At 49.4% G+C, this 7,500-nt stretch overlaps 1 protein-coding gene across 2 annotated transcripts in view; it reads left to right on the top strand.

Moving 5' to 3' along the window:
• galnt1 (UDP-N-acetyl-alpha-D-galactosamine:polypeptide N-acetylgalactosaminyltransferase 1) overlaps positions 1–7,500 on the top strand; it is a 42,012-nt gene that overhangs the window by 10,033 nt on the left and 24,479 nt on the right. For both annotated transcript variants that reach the window (XM_062539369.1, XM_062539367.1), the window contains exon 2: positions 6,978–7,102. The gene's annotated coding sequence lies outside the window, so the exon portion shown is untranslated. The remainder of the gene's footprint in view (positions 1–6,977; positions 7,103–7,500) is intronic.

Raw genomic sequence — 7,500 nt, 5'->3', positions numbered from 1 at the left:
TGGCCTGTATCAGTGGCCCAGTGGGGTGAAGCCCCCACCCCCGTGGCCGTATCTGTCTCTTGCAGCTGGACTTGCCCCTCCACACAGTGGCCCTATTGTGTGTGTGGGCAGGCGGAGAGAAAGGGAAAGAAAGTGTGGCTGAGTGAAAGAGAGGGAGCGGCTGGGACAGAATGAATGAGACTCAGAGTGTGCAGGCGTATGGTAGTGAGGTTGGGGTGTGTCTGCGTGTGTGTGTGTGTGTGTGTGTTGGTGTTTGTGAGTTAAGCTGTCCGAAATCCCTCTGTATGGCTCAAGTAGTTTAATCTGCTGAACTGGGTCATCATCACAGAGCTGTGTGGGTGTGAGTGTGTGTGTCTGACTGAGTGTGAGAGAGACGTATCTGTGTGTGTGTGTCTGCATTAATGAAATGATCATGCAACCTTGTAAGTAGTTTGATCTGAAGTTAGTTTTGCACCGTCATAATCAGCTTTGGTTTTTGAAGTGGTGAGATAAAACAATGCTTTTGGTGTAAAATAGATCCAAATCTACAGATATATGTAATGAAAGAGTCTCTCATTCTTTCTGGCTTTCTGCTTCCTTAGCCATGACCTTCTCTCTCTCTCCGTCTCTCACTGGCCTCTATGGGACTGTGTAATTAAAAGCCAATGTGAATTGAATAGATTATTGATCACACCACAACAGATGCCCTCCCTCCATAAGTACCGCCATACAAGTGTGTGTGTGTGTGTGTGTGTGTGTGTGTGTGTGTGTGCATGTGCGCACGCATCTGTGTTTCACCAAGAGGTTTTAAATGAAGTATTGATGTAGCTGTTTAATTGATGCCTTTTCAGAGCCTGTGTGTGTATGTGTGGTCATTCGGTAGTGGTCCATTGGAAACTCTGGGCCTGGCCTGAATGCTTAATGAAGATATTTATACGCTTCCTTACAGCCCCACACATTTACACCACAATTGATATTTGATCCTACTTCCTTTTATAACTCTCTGTGTATGAGTGTGTGTGTGTGTGTGTGTGTGTGTGTGAGAGAGAGAGAGAGCGAGAGAGATGTTTTGGCAGCATCTGTGTATAGAGGTTTCTATTCTTTAGCTGTATGTCCGATGTGTGTCAGGGGAGGCTGTGTAGGGTTGTGTTTGCATGTGCCCTCACCTCTCTGACTGCAAGACGAGACTAGAAGCGTTCCTTAGGTTTCAGTGTGATGATGCAGCACTCTGCATGCCTAACCACACGCCTCACACCACGCTGGTACACTGAACCTAGTCTGTCTATGTGCAGCACTCCTGCTGACTTCTGCACCAGCTCAGAGAGCAGGGGAGCACTGCCAATTACACACACACACACACACACACAGCATAGATACAGACATGTTCAGAGACAAACACACACATGCAAAAACACGTTGACACCAACATGCCTATGTGTGTTTCGGTTTTAATGGTGGAAGTGGTAGGTCCAGAGTGTGCACACGCATTCTGTTTGTCAGCACACGTTTCAAATGGGCCTCTCCACCTCTGTTAAACATTTATGGCACTGTGCTGCAAGTTTGTGAGAGTGTTTTGTTTTTGTTTATTTTTCAGAACAACTTAGCCGTCACTGACTTACTGGCAAGGAAGTCACTATTCTGTCGATGTTGCAATGGAACATCCTGATTTTTTTTTAGATGGACTTCACTTAATTTATCACACACACACACCTATCACTCACCCACTCATGCACTCACACACACACACACGCATGCACGCGCACACACGCACACACAGTTTTCTGTTGGCCGGCTCTCTTGCTCTTTGACAGTTGTGAGGGAGATGAGTGTGGTGCTGAGAGAGGTGGGTTGGTGAGGTGAACGCCATTTTTCCTTTCCTGTGGTCTGAGTCAGTGAACAGCTGTGTGTGTGTGTGTGTGTGTGTGTGTGTGTGTGAGCGAGTGACAGGCAGGGAGAGAGGGAGTGAAAAGAGTTGGTCAGGGAGTTGGCCACATCTGTCCAGACAGGAGGTGTTTTTTGCGTATTATGCAAAAAGCTACAGGCGACAGAGAAAGAGACTTTGGATTTAGGCTGCACTTGCACACTCTCTCTTTCTTTCCTTCTCTCTCTCTCTCTCTCTCTTTCCCTCTCCTTGTCCCTCTCCCTCACATGTGTGTGTGTGTGTGTGCGCGCGTTTCAGAATTTGTTACTGGAATTGCGTTGAAGAGGCAGAATGGAAAAACATGTAGAGAGGACACTGAGCTATGATGTCATGCACAGACGCATTGTGGGTAAAGAGGAGCCCCCGACACTATAAGTATGTTCTCCACTGTATGTCGGTTTGTTTGAGAGAGAGAGAGAGAGAGAGAGATAGGAAGAGAGAGATAGAGAGAGAGATTCCATGGGTTTCTAGCTTCCAGTCTTCTTAGCTGGGTTTGAAGTTAAAAGTGAAGTGATTAGAAGTGAATTTCATTGGGTTGTTTGTGTCTGTGGGAGGTGCATGTGTTAATATGAGTGACTTGTTGCCACATCAGCAAGTTTCTGTTATCCTCTTTAGACTTCTTCTGTTGAAGTGTATTGATTGCCGATGAAGTGTGTGTGTGTGTGTGTGTGTGTGTGTGTGTGTGTGTGTGTGTGTGTGTGTGTGTGTGTGTGTGTGTGTGTGTGTGTGTGTGTGTGTGTGTGTGTGTGTGTGTGTGTGTGTGTGTGTGTGTGTGTGTGTGTGTGTGTGTGTGTGTGTGTGTGTGTGTGTGTGTGTGTGTGTGTGTGAGAGCCTGGACTTGTATCTTCATTGGACTAGCCTTGTTTAGTCCTGCCAAGTGAAGTACTTCCATGGAGAGAGAACTAGTGGAGGACGAGGAAGGGAGGTGCAGTAGAACTTGGGCCAGGTTCTGTTAGTGTTGTTTACTGGGCGCAGTAGAACTTGGGCCGGGTTCTGTTGGTGTTGTTTACTGGGCGCAGTAGAACTTGGGCCGGGTTCTGTTGGTGTTGTTTACTGGGCGCAGTAGAACTTGGGCCGGGTTCTGTTGGTGTTGTTTACTGGGCGCAGTAGAACTTGGGCCGGGTTCTGTTAGTGTTGTTTACTGGGCGCAGTAGAACTTGGGCCGGGTTCTGTTGGTGTTGTTTACTGGGCGCAGTAGAACTTGGGCCGGGTTCTGTTGGTGTTGTTTACTGGGCGCAGTAGAACTTGGGCCGGGTTCTGTTGGTGTTGTTTACTGGGCGCAGTAGAACTTGGGCCGGGTTCTGTTAGTGTTGTTTACTGGGCGCAGTAGAACTTGGGCCGGGTTCTGTTAGTGCTGTTAATGCTTGCAGCCCTGTGGCTGTGTGGGCGGAGAGTGGTCTGATGGTTAACTAGGCAGTGAGTGGGATCACTGGGATTCCATTAGCTTCATCTCAGCCTGCAACCACAGAGAAGGAATGATGCTGGAATGTTCTTCAGTCTCTTTCTTTCTCTCTCTCTCTCTCTCTCTCTCTCTCTCTTTCTCTTTCTCCCTCTATCCATCCATCTCTCCCCACATCTTTTCTCTCTATCAGTCTCTTGTTCTGTTTGCTGTTGTCTGTTTCTCTGTGTGTATTTGGTGAGTTGAGAGTGAATCTGTGTGCTTTTGGTTGTTATGGGTGGATCTGTGTAAACCATGTGTGTGTAGTTTATTGAACCATATACACTTTATATATGAGACATGAAGTCCCTTAAATGTGTGTGTCTGGAAGACATGCGTCATCCTCAGGACTGTGTGTGTGTGTGTGTGTGTGTGTTTGTGTGTGTGTGTGTGTGTGTGTGTGTGTGTGTGTGTGTGTCAGGCAGGGTGGAGGACTCAAGCCAACTGGACCTAGTTATTCCCCTCAAATTAGCTGGTGACGTATTTTGTGTTGTAAAGCGCCCAGATCCAACATTTACTCAGCCCCCGTCCCCTCCTAAACACACTCCCCCCAGCCTGAGGGACGGGGTCAGCCTGCATGACCAGCTCATGTGTAATTCTGTTAGCGTCGCGGACGCGCTCATATGGCACACACATGGCGCTGAAGCTGTGTGTGTGTCCTCAACACGGTGACCTTTACTGATTTTGGACCTCAAGTAGGACACCCGCACACTTACTCTCACTCTTCTCACACACACACACACACACACACACCCGTCCTCAAACTGAGCTTTACTCCATAATTAGTTCAGTGCCCTCATAATGTCACATGTCTGAGGGAGATTGAAGGTAGTGTACTCCTCACATGACTGCATGTGTGTGTTTGTGTGTTTGTGTGTGTGTGTGTGTGTGTGTGTGTGTGTGTGTGTGTGTGTGTATGTATGTTTGGTAGACTTATACATTAAGGTGCACAGAGTAGTGTTGGTTATCAATGAATGGAAATGCATTTGGAGTCACAAGGCAGTGCTCTCCAAGATTACTGTCCACTTTAAGACACGTTGTTACTCTGACCGTGACTAGCCCTTTTTATAGGCTTATTTTCATGTGCAGGCCATCTAGGTGGAGCTTGCCCACACATAAATAAAAGACCAAGGAAGGCCTACTGAGATCAAGTATCAGCTACATATTTAGACTGTCAAGCGTTGCAGTTTTTTCACAGTGGAAACCACTAATTGCACTGACTGTACTGTAACCATAAACATGTAAATGAAGGTGTGTGTGTGTGTGTGTGTCAGTATGAGTAGCTTCAGTCGGTGTCTTTATGTCCTTTGGCCTGCTCATAAAGTGTGTGTCTATAAAATGTGTCTGTATGAGCTGAAGTGAAGTATGCGTGTGTGTGTGTGTGTGTGTGTGTGTGTGTGTGTGTGTGTGTGTGTGTCAGCGGGGTGGTGGAGCCTGTGGCCCAGCTTGGGTCTGCCAGCGTGAGGAAGTGAGTGCGGGCGCTGCTGAGTGACACGCTCGTGAACGTCTCTTCCCCTCCGCACGGGGGTCACCTGCCCCCACCGCACCGCTGACGTCACACCTGCGCACGTGGGCCTCTCCCAGCGGAGCGCTTGGAAATGGGACGGGTCAGGTGTGTGTGTGTGTGTGTGTGTGTGTGTGTGTGTGTGTGTGTGTGTGTGTGTGTGTGTGTGTGTGTGTGTGTGTGTGTGTGTGTGTGTGTCTGTGTGTGTGTCTGTGTGTGTGTGTGTGTGTGTGTGTGTGTGTGTGTGTGTGTCTGTGTGTGTGTGTGTGTGTTGGTGCGTGTTTCCAGTGCTGGAGGGCGGTTAGCATTTGCTTGATGGCTGCTCAGTAATGTTTGGCGAGCGCTAAAAGCAGCCGCCCCAGTGAGCGAGTGTCCCTGCCCTGCTGAGGGTGAACGGCGTCGGCTGGCCATCTGGAGAGAGAGAGACCAGGGGCTTACAGTGGGCACACGCTGCCAACGCCGCTCGCCAACATGATGGCCAAAACCTGTGTCCACACAAGTACTCCGTTTTAGTGATAAATATTTGGTGTCATCCGAATCATCTCTCTGTAGTTCACTGATAATCCAGAATGCTTCTGTTTTTGGAACAGTGTCTCCCATGAAAGCCTTATTAAGTTCTTTTTCATTTTTGCCTAGGCCCTGTTGTCAGACACACTACTTTTACAACCAGTAGATCTCTTTCTGTGCTTCTCTGAAGTCCATAATCCGAATGCATTAATAACCTACTGTACATGACACCTGGGTTCTCATATTTCCCATGGTGTGGCTGTTGTTGCTTATGCGATGGGCATAGAGATCTAAGATCTGGTGGTCTGGAGTTACAGCTCATGTTGCTGAGCATGCCTATGAATAACCACTTCCTGTTCTACTTCATCTGATCGGTAGGCTGCAGTATTCCTGCAACAGATCCATCTCCATAAGCAAGCAAAGATCTGTTTGAACTAGTCTATGATGTCAAGGAGCACACAGGCATGATCTCAAGATGTGCTCTTATGGCAGAGAATGTGGTTAAGTCTCTACAGGAAGTCCTCTCGGTGCAGGGCCGTGATCCCAGCGTGTGAACGTGGCCGTTGGGAGAGCGTTGGGAGAGCGTTGCTCTGAGCGCAACAAAAGCCGCAGCCCGACTGTAAACAGTGCGTGAGCGGCCGAGTCTCACAGGGGAATGTCGCCGGTGACCCCTCGACCTCCGCCGCCGCGCCATTACCCACGTCTCCCTCGCGGCGCGGCGGATCAGAGGTGTCTCTCCGGGCTAGTTTCCTTGGCGACCGGCGCGACTCATGCAGCGGCGTTTAATTGGCCCGGGGCTCAGCGGCCGGCGGGCCGTCCCCATGGCGCCTGGGAACGGAGCTAACGGGAGCTGGACGCTCTCAGCGGGGGGATTAGACGGACACGTCCACGTCCACCGCACTCCTGTTTACCTCGCTGAGTCAACTTTACACTAAGGGTCCCGCCGCTGCTTATTTGGAACGGCTGGTGTGGGTGTGTGTGTGTGTGTGTGTGTGTGTGTGTGTGTGTGTGTGGGTGTGTGTGTGTTGGTTGGCATCGTTTTTCGAGGACCCATTGGTTTATTGCGGTTGAACTTCAAAGACGTTCCCCTCCTTTAATCCACAAGCTGTCTGTAAGAGGCATTATTACACTCAAACTGTGAGGAGCTGTCAGATCAGTGACCAGGCAACCAGACACACACACACACACACACACACACTCTCAAACGACACACACAGACATGCATTCACAGTCGATCTCTGTCACACTTGGTCTTGAGAGAGAAGCAGGAACTGCGCGTCGGGCTGATTGGTGCACTCCCACACATTTCTCATGCTGCTACACCTAAAGAATACTAATGGCACACACTCACCCAGCCGCCCCGTTTAGAGGAAGATCATCTGGTACGCTACGCACTGGTGTGTCCGCCCACTGCCCCCCTCAGAACCAAGACAGAGGAGGACAGAGCATGAATAAAACACACGGGGAGCTGCATACAGACACCATCATTATCATCATCATCTTCATCGCCATCATCATCATCATCCGTCTTCAAAGAAGTGCACATGATGAAGAATTGCAGAGAAGAGAGGAGGCTAAAGATAGACGCTCTTGCTAAAATGTGTGTGTGTGTCTGTGTGTGTTTACAGGGGGCATGTCGAACTAAGGCCTCAGAAGTGGGATCGCTCGAGCTCCTCCTGTCAGCTGGAGCTCCCCCGTGATTGGACGGGAGACCAGTTTGCTCCGCCCACTCCATACATACTCACCTGAGCACGTAAGGGACCCTTGACGTATGATCCTTATATTCATGAGTGTGAGTGTGGCTCACATGTGTAGCTGTTTGTTGAACTGGATAATGTGTGTGTGTGTGTATGTGTGTGTGTGTGTGTCTGAACTTCAGGCATGGAAGAACAAGAGCAGGAAGTTAGTGAGCCATGACAGGCAGCCGTTCGGTAGCAGCTCCAAAAATAGGAGTGACACCATCTGAAGCCTTCAACACCCCAGTGCACTTGTAAAGCAGAGAGGAGGAGAGAGGAGCAGAGAGGAGGAGAGGGGGAGCACAACAGAGGGACGTGGAGAGAAGAGGCAGAGGTGCCATGGAAGAGAGGGAGTGAGGGGAGGATGGGGAGGTGAGAATGAGAGAGGGACACAGACAGAGAGAGAGAGAGAGAG

This window comes from Sardina pilchardus, chromosome 6 (assembly GCF_963854185.1).
Source record: "Sardina pilchardus chromosome 6, fSarPil1.1, whole genome shotgun sequence".
NCBI classification, from domain to species: Eukaryota; Metazoa; Chordata; class Actinopteri; order Clupeiformes; family Clupeidae; genus Sardina; species Sardina pilchardus.
This window is presented reverse-complemented; position numbering and strand designations above follow the sequence as displayed.